The sequence below is a fragment of the Cavia porcellus genome, unplaced genomic scaffold (genome assembly GCF_034190915.1).
Source record: "Cavia porcellus strain 051 isolate PalLab524CR breed Dunkin Hartley unplaced genomic scaffold, mCavPor4.1 scaffold_1, whole genome shotgun sequence".
Classification (NCBI taxonomy): Eukaryota; Metazoa; Chordata; class Mammalia; order Rodentia; family Caviidae; genus Cavia; species Cavia porcellus.
Genome location: NW_026947484.1, coordinates 15501377 through 15517526, shown reverse-complemented (window position 1 = coordinate 15517526; position 16150 = coordinate 15501377). Strand labels below are relative to the sequence as shown.

The window sequence follows — 16150 nt, the reverse complement described above, 5'->3', positions numbered from 1 at the left end:
CTGACACTTAGATTTCTCCACACAGTTGAGAGACAAAGGGAGAGGGAGAGAGATAAAGCGGTCTTCATTGCAGGCACTAGAGGGTTGTAAAAGAGTGCAAGATTCCCTCTGAGTAGAACAATGGAGTGACTGGGCTTTTATCAGGTCTGACCAAGGGGTAGAGTTTGGGAGGCAGGCCAAGTGACATAATAACAGCTGATTGGAAGAGCCTTGGAATGCGTGAAAGAAGAAACAGGAAAGAAGAAAGAGGAAATGGATAAGTTGTTTTCGGCTCCTTTGCTGTGTAGGACATCACCTTGATGACTGGGTGAATGCTGTATGGGCAAAAATTCATCACTGACCAGTAGAGTGAGGGCGTGAATCAGGTTTGCCCAGCTGCCCAAAGGCCAGTGAGGCACATGAGTGCTGCATATTTTTCAGTACATTAATTTGTTTTATTACATGAACCAAATCTTTCACTTTCTAAACTGTTCTGTTAAGTGTAGACCATCCAATATGTTCTCTAGTCCCAGAGAGCAGATTAGGTACAGTGACTCTCAAAATGTATTTCTTGGTTCTACTTTTTTATTCTGCAGATATTGATGACTGGTAAATACACATATATATTCAAATTGTCACATTTGTAAGCAATACAACTTGAATTGCCTGTGACACTAATCACTGCCCCCTGCTCACAACCATCCTTGTTGCTTCTAGAGCAAAGGAGGAAAAAGGAAACTCTTTTAAGATAACTTGCTGGTGACCCCTAGTAAATGACAGCTCAGCAAGACTTCAAGGAACTTGGGACTTGCAGCTTGAATTTCAGGCAAATATCTTCCTGCATTTCTAATGGAAAACGGATCCCTCCCCCTGCTTTTGAAGTGCTCTTTGGGAATTGTTTGAGTGTTCTTTGCAATCTTTTATACCCAGCCTAAGGACTCTGACAAACTCTCTCTTTCCCTTCAAAGGCTTGTTAACTATGTGATGAATACACCTGTCACTTCCAATTCTAACCTTACTCTCTGTTGTGATGGCTGTAGTATTTGGTATCTATGGCAACTTTTCAGTGGTTCCACATCGATTAAAAAATGATTGGCTTATCGAGATTGCTCAGTTGATTGATGGAAATGATCAGTTGCTCAAAATAATCATGACAGATAAAAGTCTCTTGATTAGCTAGTGTTTGCAAGATTCTGAAATTTTAGATTTCATTATCTTCTTTTTATTATTTCTATGCAAAAATAACTAGAATTTAATTCTAGTGAAGTAGTTACAAATTAATTTGAACAGTCTTGATGAAAGAAATTTGATTCAACCCACACACTTTATTTAGAAGCCAAATGGCAAAATGGTCTATCCTAGAACATCTACTCCATGATTTTCTAATATCCCAAGGTCAGAGTAAAGTATAATTTCTTTAAAAATCAAGTGTGGGACTAAGAAACAGTTTAGTCAATTTTAAAGCATTTGCAAATTAATTATAAAGATTCTCATTCTAATGCTTTAAGTATGCAAAACCAAGAAAGAGAGAATTATAGGGGAGAAATATGGACCAGGGCCTGATGTTCCCAGGAAAGTGAATGTCTTATATTTTAATAGAACATTTAAAATCAATGTCTTCAACAGAGTAGCGATGTCTCAGTGACAACATATAAGGCAATTTTACATACATAATTTTAAATTGTCATGTGTTTGTTCTAGAGTGACATTGCCATTATTTAACCATATTTTACCTTTAAAAATATAAGTAGCAACTTCCTATGCCTTAACCTAACATTTTAAGCCCTCACCTTATTTTTACAAACACTAATTTTCATGTCTTCAAGCTCCTATACCAAACTGGCACAAATTAGGTGGCTTAAACAAGAAGAAATACATTGTCTGGCGATGATGGATGCTGAGAATTTATGATCCATTTGTCAGTGGGGACCACACTCCTTGTGAGGCCCAAAGGGGACGCCTTCCTCGCCTCTCGCATGATTTCAGTATCTGCCCGGTTCCTGGCACACACTGCTAGCAGCTGCGGGACTTTAACCCCGCCTTTGTTATCACGTGGCCTTCTTTCTGTCTCTGTCTTCATGCAGCTATTTTCCTTTTGGGTTTTGGTTTTGTGATTTGCAGTGCTGGGGATTAAACCCAGGGACCTGTGCTTGCAAGGCAGACACTGTACCTGCGAGCTGGATCCCAGCCCTTGTTTTTATTTTGAGACAGAGTCTCAAGGTTGGAGATTTAGCTCAGTGGCATAAGTGCCTGCCTTGCAAGCGCATGGTCGTGAGATTGATCCCTGGTACCAGTATTAAAAAAAAAAAAAAAAAAAAGGAGACAGAGTCTCACTAAGTTACTTAGGCTGGCCCTGAACTAGCTGAGATCATAGGCCTATGCCACTGTACCACATAGAGCTATTTATTATATGAACACTAATAATTTTCAGTTAGAGTCCGTCCAACTGCAGTATGTCTTCCTCTTAACAACTACATTTACAATGGTTCTGGTTCTAAGTAAAGACAAGTTCTGAAGTGGTAGGGTCAATACTTTAATGTAAATTTTTGAAGAACCCAATTCAACCACTAATACTTTAAGTCTGTGATTTCACAGATAATGTTATTCAGGATGAGGCAAATAATTTTTTAAAGGTGAAACTGATTTTTAATAAACTGACAGGGATGGTGTGGAAACATGGCAATATATGTAAACACAATAGAAAGAACAACTAAAACTGAAGGGTAGACTGACTGTAAAGTTGTACACAATTAATTCTCTTCCCTCTTTCCACATCCCTGTACAATCTGATCTTGGAGCAACTCCCATCAAGGGGTGGAGTCTATTTTTTCATCTATTAATTCTGGTTGACCTTGGGATTTGCTTTGGCTGGATAAGCAAGTATGCATTTCAGCAGATGCCTGAAAAGTGTCCGCTCATGAGGCCTTGCCCTCTTGTCTGGGCTGCCTCCTGAAAGATGCAAGAGACCACATGAAGCAGAACCACGGCCAGTAGCTGGCGGTCACCAGGTCCCTGAGCTGATCCAGTGTGGCCACAGACTCATAACTTGCACCCTAGTCCAGACCAGCAGTCCCGTGTGCACCCCAGCGGAGCTCATCCCAAAAATCTTGACCTGAAAGAACAAACGTCATTGTTTAAAATGACCAGTTAAACTTTCTTCCCAATTTCCTGTTTGTTTCACCTAGTGGTTACTTTAGTTTCACAAGTATCTCAGGATTTTTGCATCAAAGCTGTTTTTAAGGTCGCAGAAATGGTAGTGTGAGGTGAAACAGAGTAAGATCATTTGGCGGCAGGTGGGAGGGCTGGCTAAAGAAATGCTTGCAGCATTTGGCTTTGAAGTCCGTTTACCCTCCTCAACTTCTCTCATTTGTCTGTGAATTGGACCAAAAATAGCCTTAGAGGCTGAGAAAAGCACAGCAGATAAGCCATGTTCCCCAACATCCCCATCTTCCTGCAGGGCACTTCCTCATCGGTTTGACTTCAGAACAGTCAAGAAAAGATTCTTAGCAGTAACAGCTATCACTGGTGAGCAAACCATGGGGCTTGGCAGTTGTTTATGTCATTCTTCCCAGACCTCACACTCTGTGAAGTTCTGCCCTTGAGCCCTAACTCTGAACAGCAAGAACAGAAAGAGAAATCAATATAAACTGGGATTCTTAGGATTTCAACCCCCTGAAGAGATCCACACCTATTCCTCCCCTCCCACTGCAGTTAGAGTAACTTTCCAAACATAAGACTGATCGCACTGACCCTCACTTTAAAAAGTTCTAGTTTTCTGTTGTTCTTGGGGTTACACCCAGATCCCTTCATAAAGCCTATGTGACGTTAGTCTGTATGGGTTGCTGTAATAAAATGCCATCTAATGGAGTGGCTTAAACAACAGAAATTTATTTTCTCCAGCACTGGAGTATAGTCCAAAACGCAGGTGCCGGCAGGGTTGGTTTGTGACAAGGGCTCGTTTCCTGGCTTACAGATGACAGATTTTGCACTGTGTCATAACATGGCCTCTGTGTGTGCAGATCCCCACTGTTTCTCTCTGTTCGCATAAGAACACTGGTCCTGTTGAATCCAGGCTCTACCTTTATGATCTCATTTAATATTTAACCTTAGACATCTACTTAGGAGCCCTGTATCCCAGTATAGCCAATGTAGGGTGCTAGAGCTTCAAGATATGAATTGTGGGGGTTGGGGGGCCCACTCAGTCTATGCAATAGCTGTGCTTGGCCACCTCTCTCTGTCTCCAGCCACTCTGCTTTGTCCCCTCCTCTTCTGCATCATTCTCTTAGCAGTTGTGATTTTATTCTTATCCATGTGAGGTCTCACTTTCAGAAGAATGTCAGCTCCAAGAGAGCAAGGATCACATCTAGTTACCATCCATTTATTCCCAAGGTCAGTACTTGGCATATTATGGACACTTGGTCACAGTTGTGGAATGAATGAAGTGTAACAAAGGACTTCAGGTTTGTTCTAACTACCCAGTTCAATGTGATTTGTAGATATGGAAACGAGTCCTACTATCCATGCATTAATCCAATAAACATTTATTCCATGTCTACTATATTATGTCTAGAGAACATACAGATAAATAAGATAAGCAGATATCCAACCAATCCCCCTGTGGACTGAATCTTTTTTTTTTTTTTTTTTTTTTTTGTGCCAGGGATCGAACTCATGACCTCATGTTTGCCAAGCAGGTGTGTATGCCACTGAGCTAAACCCCCTGCACCCTGAATCATATTTCTTGTGTCTTTTATATGCAATCTTCAGTCTACCATGCCCTGTGTATAAGTGTCTATAGAAATTTTTTTTCTTTTTTTTTAAATTTTATTTGAGAAAAAGAAAAAAAAAAGGGTACAAGTTATACAGAATTTCAAAAAGAATAAACAGTAGGAAATCACTAGTTAATAGGTTACATATTGTTATCTTAAAAATAGTTGTTACAAAATTAAAGCATACAAAGTGGACTTTCAAACAGTGAGACTTCAAACAGTTTTGTTCCATGATCCAACAAAACTCTGTAATATGGTTATCTATCTTATACACTTAAATATATATGAAGTTATATCCTTTAGAGCACTTTCTTTTCCTTTCTTTTGTACAATGACAATTACACATTTTGGGTTTTATTACTCCCACAGTTCTTATCACTTTTTTTTTTGAAGAGAGTAAAACCAAATGTGACATGACAGAACAGAGTCCATCAAATCAAAAGGATGGACATAATAGATAATGTAAAAACAAAATACAAGGTGATCAACAATGGTTACCATACTGCCTCTTGCTATCTTAAAAAGAATTGTTTATATCATCAGTTATAATAAAATTGAGCAAAAAAGTAAAGAATAAAACCAAAACATTGGAGACATTACAGGACTTTAAAAGAAGATAATAGTCAACCAGAATGGGCATCATAATGAATCTTATTGTCTTCACAGTTGTTGCCTATACTTTTGAACTTGGTACTATCAAGCAAAGCAGAATAGAGGAACATCAGTCAAAACAAGATGGTGAGGGCAATACAGGGTTTCAAATCAAATTAATATGAAATCAAAGTGGGTTACTATAATGTATCCTGCTATTTTTTATTTATTTTTCCCTTAATTAAAAAGACAAAAATAAAAAAGTAAATAATTTAAAAAAGGAGATTGAGATAAAAGAAGGCATAACAACAAAACAGCACAGGTCAAAGCATAACCATTTAAGCAAAATAGTGTTTCACCACAAGATATCCTGGCATAAAAGTAGTTCCATAGTGTCTCTTTCCTTGAAATCTTTGAGTATAACTTCGTATTGTTCACTTTCTGATAGTTGGTTCTAAATACCTGTAATACTGTCATTCTCTTGAATGGTTTCACACTGTCTTGATATGTTTGGTGCTACAGTCTATAGAAATTTTTACACCTGTGCAATACTTATTTTGCTTTGCTGTTTACATTCATTGCACATACATTATTTGAAAATGTTAATGTCAAAAATAAAAATCATTCCACATCATTAAAAGTTTAAAAGACAATTATCATGCTTTCAAAGATGTGTCCTGATTACATTCTTAAGAAAATTACTGTCAATAAATTCTTTATGATTTTATGGGCACTAAAAAGAGAAAATACAATACAGTAGGAATTTTAAAATATAACAATAATTGAAAGATATATACTAATTCCAAAAATCATTCCCCAGGACTAATGTGACTATTATATGAATTGCACATTTTTTTCATAATATTTAATATAAAATGAATTGAGAGGAAGTGGAAATAAAACATTTGTATCATATACATACCAAAGCTTCTTTCAGAAGCTAATAAATTGAATAAATGCAGAGTTTGGGAGATGGTTACTCACTGCAGGACTTTGTTGATTTCCTCACATCCTTTAGCTACTGTGGGATGTTTATGTGACCTGCCTCCTTAGGAGATTTACAGATTCTGTGCTAATTACCTAGGTCCCAAAATTGTGAGATTCATCATCCTCATTTTACAGGAAGTAAGAGTTTAATCACAAAGTTTAAAATATAATTAAACAGCACACGTGGTCAGTGTGACCTCAGAATACATGCTCTTGTCATTATGCCATGCTGCCCCCAATATTAAGAACAGGTTCTGGCTGGTTCCATGCATGGAAAGTCTGGGATACAAATAAAGAAATTAAATGAATTAAGGTAGGTTTGTGTCTTTGTTCCAAGACTGAGGGTATGACTCCTAAATGCCCTCTGGAGCCCTGGCAAGGGAAAGCAAAAGTCTTAAGGCCTTTCGTCCATCTACGGGAATTTTCTTTGCAAGAGGCATTTTGAGCTTAGCCGGAGGGCGGTACAAACATAGACACATGCATGGCCAGACATCTTGCCCTGGGAATATGGGCAACTGACCCCTCTGATGCGGCACCCAGAAAAGCAAGGACACCAGGTAAATGTTTCCTCAAGGGTGTTGCAGAGTCTCAAGCTCTCATCCAGGAAAGTAATTCCTTTTGGTTAAACTGCTTCCCCTAAGGAATCTCCTTTTTAAATATATAGGACCCTAACAAAGTAGTTAAATCATTCATTCTTTTGCTTAGCTGAGAGCAGTTAACCAGTCACCCAAAGGTTCTTGCTTTCTCTTTCTTATGATTCCACTTAATTTTCCTCATTTCATGCCCTAAAAGAGCTCTGTTTTGATGGTTCCCATCTATAAAATAGGGATAAAGACAATGACTACTTAGTAAAGCTGCTTTAAGGAGAAATGAATCAAACAAGCACCACTACAGAAAGGGCTGTAAACTGTTCCCGGCATGCTGACTTCCCGCATTGGGGAGCAGTGTTTTAACCTCTCTACACTTAAGTTATTTCATTTCTAAAACAAGAGTAACAATGCTCTAAATTGGAAAATGCCCGTTATTCCTCAATTCAGCCAACAGGGATCTAAATGCGATGAACAGGTGCAGTGGTGACTATAATATACTCACTCCCTACATCATCAAGTTTGCATTTTCAAGATTAAAGCAGATATTGTTGACAATTATGTCAACCAGTGACAATCACGACACAAACACTGAGTACTCTGAAGGAGAGGAACTGGACCAGTGGGGCCTCCGTGCGACTGTCTGAGGAAGTGACATTCAAACTGACTTGAAGACAAGGAGTTGGACAGATAAAGAGTCGAGGGGCAGAGAGCTCAGGTAGGGCTCACAGTGAGTGAGATGCAGAGGCCAAAATCCAAGTCCAGAATAGCAAGAAAACCAGTGAGAGCTTGGGTGGCCAAGGGTAAGAAACAAGGAGAGGCAAGGCTAACCTCCCACACAGCCAGGGCTCAGGAGGGTTAGAGCGGGGTCCTAGTAGAGACTGTAAACTTCATTCTGCAAGAAACAGGGGTTCAGCTTGGGGATGCAGGGACGGGATGTAGAAGGATTTTTCAACTCCACAGCATTGCGGTTGTTGTTATATGAAGGCTGCACAGGCTGCAGAGAACAGGTCACCAGGAAAGAAAAGATGGCTTAAAAGCCACCATAGCCACGAGGGTCAAGGGGGTGCAAGAGTGGGATGGAGACTGGACAAAAGAGGGAGTCGTGCTGATGTAGAATCAGCAAGAGAGGCTCATAGAAAACGGCCCGGCTCTGTCCCCTCCCTTCCTCTGTTTGTGAGTGGCCCAGCCAAGAAGCACATAAAGTGACTCTGTGGCTCTAAGGGACCTGCTGCATTTTGGAAACCTCTTCTGGACCTCTGGCCACTCGCTTCCCCAGATTCCAAGGATGGAGCATCTGGGTCTGGTGTTTCCGGAAGCAGGGTCAGTTTTCCTTGGCGGCAGGAGTCGGCCTGGACTAACTGTGCCCTACCTATTTGGGACCAAATCTGAGCTTACTTCAGTCTCCAGTCCTGTTAGTGCTCGTCTCCTGAGACCGTGAGCACTTATTTCCAGAGAACCACAGGAAATTTTCAGTGGGGAAAGGAGGCAGATTCAAGATAAGCCTCAGGAAAGCTGAAAGCTTCCTTACTGCTAAGACCAAAAGTCCCTGCTGTGCACAGAGGTGACTGTGCCATAGACAGCCTTGGGTCACTCCTGGCCATACAGCATGGAGCCACAAGGTTTGCAAATGTAGCATAAATGAGTCATCCCATGCCTTGAGGAAATCTGTTCTCAGAGGCCTCTGAAGCTTCCAACACCTCCAGAGTGATTCTTCCCCTTTTTGTCTGCCCCTGTGCCTTCTCCTATTTCTCTCTCAGATTTCCCTCTTAAAACCGTAGATAGATGTCAATAGCAAATTTTAAGAGTTTCTGGGGAGGTTGGCAGAAGCCTAGAAGACTAATAATACCAAATGCTGGCACATACACCAGGAAACACAGCGTAATCATTCATTTACGGAATGCCTAACCCAGGGAGGCCTTTTTGAAAAGCACTTTGGCAGCATCTATCAAAATTTTTAAGTACAAAAAAAAAAAAAAAATTTAAGTACAAACGCCTTCTGCACAGCAATTCCACTCCCAGGAATGATGCTTTCAAAAGTTTTTCTTCATGTACCAAATGTTAAAAGTTGTCTGTAACTATTTGTCAGGAATAACAGTACAAAACTGGAGACAACTTAACTGTCCAAAACATTAAATACATGTGGGTACATCCGTTCTGTGAAATACTGTGAAACCAGTAAAAGAAAAAAAGGAAATCTCAATGACTTCCAACACATGCTATATGAAAAGAGCAAATCGCAGAGCAGCTGGAACATGTGTGCATGTGTTGGCCTCTCTTTCTACAGAGAGGCTGACCTGCAGGTACGCAAGCCTGTAGGCACACACAAAATAGGACAGAAGGTTGCACCACCTTAAAATTGCGGTAGGCATCTTTCTAGAACAGAAACAGTGATTCCAGGGAGAAATGAGGTAACGTCCAAAATCTCGAGGTATCCAAGCTTCCCAGAACGATCATATTCATGGAAACAGAAAGTGGAGAGGTGGCCCCAGGAGCTGCAGAGGACAGAAGACAGGGAGTCATTGCTCAGGGAGTACAGAGCCGCTGTTTGGGATGGTACAGAGCTGCTGGGGATGGATGGTAGAGATGACTGCAGAACAAGCAAATGCACACAATGCCACTTTAAGATGTGTAAGTCCTTTTCCTCGGGGAAACTCCAAATGGCAGATGAGGCTGCTGGTGCAGCGGAAGGCCTCCGAGACCCTGGGGACCCAGGCATGGGAAACCGCTGCAGCTTCCGAGGAGGTTTCGGACGGAAGTAGCCTTCGAGGCCGTGAGGTGGCAGGGCCAGGGGCTGAGGCCACGGAGCTCGTGGCGGTAAGGCCAAGGACACGGAGTAGATTCCTGTCACCAAGCTGAGCTGGCTAGTCAAGGGCATGAAGATCAAGTCCCTGGAAGCCATCCAGGGACTCCTTAGCCATCAAAGAGTCTGAGATTATTGACTTTTCCTGGGCGCATCCCTAAAGGATGAAGTCTTAAAGATCATGCCTGTACATAAGCAAACTCGTGCTGGTCAGTGGGCCAGGTGCAAGGCATTTGTCGCCACTGGGGACCACAACGGTCACATTGGTCTGGGTGTAGCCACTGCCATTCGCGGGGCCATCATCCTGGCCAAGGTTTCCATTGCTCCTGTGCGGAGAGGCTACTGGGGGAACAAGATTGGCAAACCCCACATAGTCCCTTGCAAGGTGACAGTGCGTCTGATCCCTGCCCCGGGAGGCACTGGCATTGTCTCAGCCCTGTGCCAAGAAGCTGCTGCTGATGGCTGGTACTGATGACTGCTACACCTGGCCAGAGGCTGTACTGCTACTCTGGGCAACTTTGCTAAGGCCACCTTTGACGCCATCTCCAAGACCTACAGCTACCTGACCCCTGACCTCTGGAAAGAGACTGTGTTCACAAAGTCTCCCTACCAAGAATTCACCCACCATCTTGAAAAAACTCACACTAGAGTCTCCATCCAAAGGATTCAAGCTCCAACAGTAGCTACAACATAAGGGTTTTTACACAAGGAAAATAAAAATGAATGAAATTCGAAAATAAAATAAAATGTGGAAGTGGTGAGCTTTATATTAAGTATGCTTTATCAGAATAAAGACCAGTGATTATTACATTGATTCCAGCCAGCGATTTCCAGTGTCAAGCATTTGGGAACAAAAGCAAGCTGTAAATAATGGACTGTTAATGGTAAGAGGCCATAGTGGGTTCACCTCCCATTCATGGGACCCCATACCCACAACAGGGACCAACTAATCATAGGCTGAGCATCAGTCCAAGTTCCCAGCCTGTGACCCTTTGCAGTGGACCCTTCTGAACTCCTTACAGCAAAGTGGTGTGAATTGAGGGACAGACTCATAACCGTCATTTAAGAAAGAACAGGAGCGTAGTGATTTAGCCCAGTTCTCGTGTAGCCATGCTTGCAGCCAATGGCTAAGTGAAGCTCTAGCACATTTATGGCATGCAATCACTTCATCACTGAACAGTGGCTGCTCCTTCAGGTGACATCTTTGAGACAAAGCCCCTGAGGACACCAAGTCATCTGGGCAAACGAGACTAGAATTAAACTACCTGGTGCCCAAACACCCTGGTCACCTTTGGTATCTGCGCGTCATTACTTGAAGCTCACTCCACAAAGCACTTAGGACCACGTGGATTACATTCAGCCAGAGCACTTTGCAGAGGAAATCACAGAAACACAAACCAACCCAAGTCTCATAATGTTTCACTGCTCCTCCACGGGCGTCTGTCGGAATAAAAGAGAGGAGAGGTTTACGTGGAGACAGGAAGGCCAGGTCAAAGGTGAAGGGAGAGAGGTTCCAGCCCTTACAAAGAACCCAGGGCAAGAAAGCAAATGCCACTGAGAGAAAGTCCATCCTTGCCACAGGTAACTAAATATCCGGGCCCTTGATTTTTACAGAAGGCTGATTTATGAGTTGTGACAAAACAGAGGGAACATACCTTGAGTTACTGCCCATTTAGATGAGGGGATAAAACCTTTGTATTTATGCTCAACACTTTTAATATCCCAAACGAATACTAATCAGAGATGTACGCTGCAAATGAGAAGGATGCCATGTTCTACTATAGCTCCTGTCATCTGAACGACCTTGCATTTACTTGAGAACTGCAAGGCAGGAATTTATTTGGTCTCCAGGAAATCCCATAAGTCTCCATTAGCAAATTCAAGCTTCCCAAGTTCCACTTGAAAAATATAGAACAAAGCTTTGAGAAGGATGCAAAAAATAGCATTTGGCAGGATAAAGGGCACACCCTCCACGTTCTTAAACGCCTGACATATTCCTTTCATAACACTAAAGAGCAGAATGAAAACAGTGTTTTCTATTGAAAATTGAGGTTGACTGGCTCTGGGGCAGTTCTTCCGCTCAGAGTCAGAGTGTGGCCAGAATTTAGAGCAGAGGGCTCCCATATGTCCCTCTCTTACCTCTCACAACCTGCAAGAGTGCCCCCAAGTGCCAGGCCAGGGCCTTGGGATCGCAGTCCCTCAGTTTCTGGGAGCCCTTTCCCTCTTGAGCAGAGATAAGATCTCTCCTCTTAGCAGCTACATCCTATTCTGTATTCTGTGAACCAGCTCTCCCTAGCCCCTGTTGCTGCTTTTGTGAATAGCTCTCACTTTTCTCTTTTGCAAACTTCTCCAGGCAAAACATCAGAGGGTACTTGAGTGAAGTGACTTTTGCAAGCACTAGACCCTTACCCGGATATCCTTGTCAACATTTCCAGCCTTTTTACCCTAAGAGTTTCTTTGAAGCAAAAACTTGAAAAAGCAAATGCCTCCCTTAGCCCCACTAATACCACTCTAAGCCGTTAATGATCAATTACCTTTGGTATGCAGGAAAGCAAAGCGTCTGCAGTAGACTTTGAAGAAAAAGGTTAAAGAGGAGAGGGAGGGAGTAAAAGCAGGGAGTTAGCAGGGAGAGGCGCTGAGAATGAATATGAGAACAGGAAAGAAGACAAGAAATATCTAGGCCTGCGGCTCTCAGGAGGCTGAAGCAGGAGGAGTGCCATAAGTTTGAGAGCAGCCTACGCTAAATAGTGCGTTCAAGGTGAGCCCAAACTACAGAGCAAGAGCCTGCCTTAAAAAAAAAAAATCTTATCCTCCTTTACACTCTTACCTACAGTGGATATGGTATAGACACATGCATAAATACACAGAACCCACATTCGTTGAGTAGCTCAAATAGCCAAAAGCTCAGTGAATCATGTGATATCTTCCTCTGACCATGAGCAAATCCTTCATTTTGTCCATCTAATGATTTGATCACTTATCTACCATCTTCTCTCCACATGGATGTAGGGGCCATATAAGTTTAAAAGAGCTTCCTCTTTTTACAAGCAGCCCAATAAAGGTAAGTGGAAATATCAAAATTCTCTGCAAGCTAAAACCTCAGACTGCAGAGAACCCTCACAGACAATACTTTCTAATTGTGACCAGGACCCAGATGGAATAACCTAATAAAATGAGGGGCAGGCAGAGCTGTAATACTTATGGCCAAGTGGTCTTTTCTGCTGTGGAAATTTCTTCTGCAGAACTGAACAGTTTCTACAGGCATTTTCCAGACTTCAATCTCACCTGCTGATATTTCAGTTGCAAGACTCCATCACTGCTCCCCTTTGAGCCCCAACTCTATAAAGCCTCCCCTGACTACAAATATCAAATTCAGGTTAATCATTTATTTACCTTTTATCTAGCATGATTAAAACAGGAACTTGACTTCCCTCACACACTGATGAGCTCTCTGAATATCACGTCTTTTCAACTACCCTTCTTATACTGCACTAAGGAAAAAAAGACCCTGTTCTCAAGGGTGATAAGGAGAATTAACAGAAAACATAGAGAAAGATAGGGGAAAGAAATACGATGTGGATTATTCTGTCATCTTCTTCGGTAGGTAATAAAGAATGTATGAATGTGTTTCACTTGAGCAGCAACTTTCCAAAACACCTTTAAACAGCCTTTGAGTCCCACAACACACTGTGGGTAAGAAGGCATCCAGCAGTGGTCCCCATTTTATACAAAACAGAATCAAGGACCAAGGAAGTCAAGGAATTTGAGCTATGTCTTGATGACTTGCAAATGCAAACAGATCATGCAGCCTGTGTGGGAGTCCCCTCTGTTACTTCTTTGAAAAGCTACTAAAATAACTGTTTGAGTCTATGTTTCTTGCAAAATTAGAGATCACACACAACTCTCAACCCTCACTGTGCAAGCTCTCCTGACCTGTAGACGTTCCACTGACTACCTGGTATCAATGCCATCAACATCTATGGAAGTAACTATGTGCAAACCCAATGCCAGTCTTCAGCCCTCATCTGGGCAAATAACCTGATAAAACTGCTCCCACTGAAGCATCCTCAGTGGATCTCACGGAGATGAGTAACTTTCTAAACTGCACCCTAGTTAGTGGTAGGTTCTGAAGTTGAACCCTTAACAGGTATCATCCAGCTCTTATTTTAAAGTGGGATTAATCACTGATACTTTAGGAAATATATATATATATATATATATATATATATATATATATGGAAATATACAAACATATATAGATACATAGATATATAAAAATATATTCAAAAATCATCAGCAAGAAAGTCTCATGAACCTTAAAATGGTGCCAGGCATGGTTATCAGGAGACAAACCTTTAAAGATCCACCAACAAAAGAGATGTGGACTTAAAATGATCTCTTTTACAGGTGACAAGGGTCCAGTTTCCACGAAGTCTGCTGGTTTTGCTCATAGTGGGTCTCAGAATCTCAGTATGAGTAACCCTGTTCTTCCCATGCTGATATCCTGTCCCATCTCTGAGATGATGGATTAAACCTGAAACTAGTTCACTGCCAGCAGGTACAGCCCTGGCATGGCCCCAGACTCTATTCTGCCCAAATGGTTCAGAAATAGGTAACAAAAGGGAATTAAATATCACTCAATACAGTTTACTATACCCTCAGCAAAACAGAGGAAACACTCAAGATTGCGAGGCCCCCAATTCAGGTTAACAGTGTGTTAAGCACAGATGTGGGTCCAGCTCTGGCTGAAGGTGACAACCTGATGTTGGTGCTTGTCACCCTTTCGGAGCTCTAATTCTGTGCCCTACACCCTGGTGATCACATACTGGCATTGCCTTATTTATTGCTCGTTAACCGCAAGAGGTATATGTTATTATTATTCCCATTACAGGTAAGAAAACTGAAACCAATAGTAATTTTAAAACTTGCCCATGATTAAACAGCAGTGCAGCCAAGATTCAACTCCTATCTGCCTGATTCAAAGTCTTGGGCTCTTGACTTTGCGGTATTACTGTTAACTTGGACCAGCCAATAAAAGATTGAAATGCTTGAGAATGGCTGAAACAAAACACAAACATTCAAGTGCTTATTTCAGACTCCAAGTCTAACCAGGGATGCTGGGTCCTGGCTAACAAACACTGAAAACAAGCTCCTTTGTAGAATAGTTGCTGTTCTGGGGCCAGTTCCAAATACTATGTAACCCAACTTTCTCTGTGTATTTTTAGAACTTTCTGAGGCATAACAGGAATGAAAACACTCACCCACTGTAGGGGGAAATGGAGATGAAGTGTAGAAGGAACACTTAGCAAGCAGTTGGCTTGGGGGTTGAGGACAGAGGGAGAGACCTGGGCTCTTCCTTCCCTGCTCTGAGTGGAGTGAAACATTCACCCTGGCTCAGCCACTTCCCTGGGCTCCTTCCCTAGCTTTTTTGTTCCAATCTTTCTTAATCCTTCACTTTCTACTTCTGCTTCCTTTACATTGTGCTATATTTCCCTAAAACAGAATAATAATGGATTGGAAGAGCTCGAAGTAGTGTACCCAGAAGAGCCAACAGAATTCACCAGATCAACAGCTCCTCATGGTGTGGCTCATTTATTTGTAAATCCCTGCTGATAAAATAATAAGAGAATGCTAGGGATCAGAAGAGCTCTGGTGAGCAAACAAGAAGTTCTGGATGCTCACCCTGACCAACTGGGTCTGTAACCTGAGTCTCCCTGCTTCTTTGATTGCAAATGGGAGAAAACGGAATCATCTTTCAAGTTTCTTCTCAGTTTTGATCCCTAGCATTTCTTTGGCCGAATATGGCCTGAAATATCCTCAAAGGATAATGTTTTACATTGCATTTTATTATATTTTATGTATTTCAGTCTGCTGGAGTGACGCCTAGACAAGCCCCAATCACTATTCCTTACTTCCTTCCATGTGAAAGACTGATTTAGCTACTTCAACTTGAACATTGTAAAACCAGGCTACATAATGTACATCTTCCAAAGCCAATTTTTTTTTCTCTGATGTCTTACCTAACCAAATGAATCACATAATCAACCAAACTTCTGTTTTGAGCTGCCAGGGACATGCCTAAAGATAACGATATTTTCTCACTTGGGCAAGGTTTCCAAGCAACGAGTCTGAATAATCTTTTCCACTGAGGTGGAAAATCCAGTCGTGCTAGAGGACTGTTTGGGCTTTACACACTAATGTTGATTCTGTCAGACTTCTCAGGCAAAGAGACACAAAGACAAATAAGAAGTTGAAGTGCTAGACATTTATTTTCTTTTCAAGTCATTTTAGAGGTGAACAGCTTCCCTTTCCAGGAAGGACAAGTCCTCTCACCTTTAGGAGTTTATCACTACTCCTGGAGCAAAGTTACAATCTGGTAACAAAGAACTATTGTAATCAAAGGAATCTAACAGAAAGGCTTCCATTGCTGCAGC

General features: G+C 41.7%; 1 pseudogene; it reads left to right on the top strand.

Annotated features, from left to right (window-relative positions):
• The first annotated feature begins 9573 nt into the window (after positions 1-9573).
• LOC100732078 (small ribosomal subunit protein uS5-like) lies at positions 9574-10410 on the top strand (annotated as a pseudogene).
• The last annotated feature ends 5740 nt before the right edge of the window (positions 10411-16150 follow it).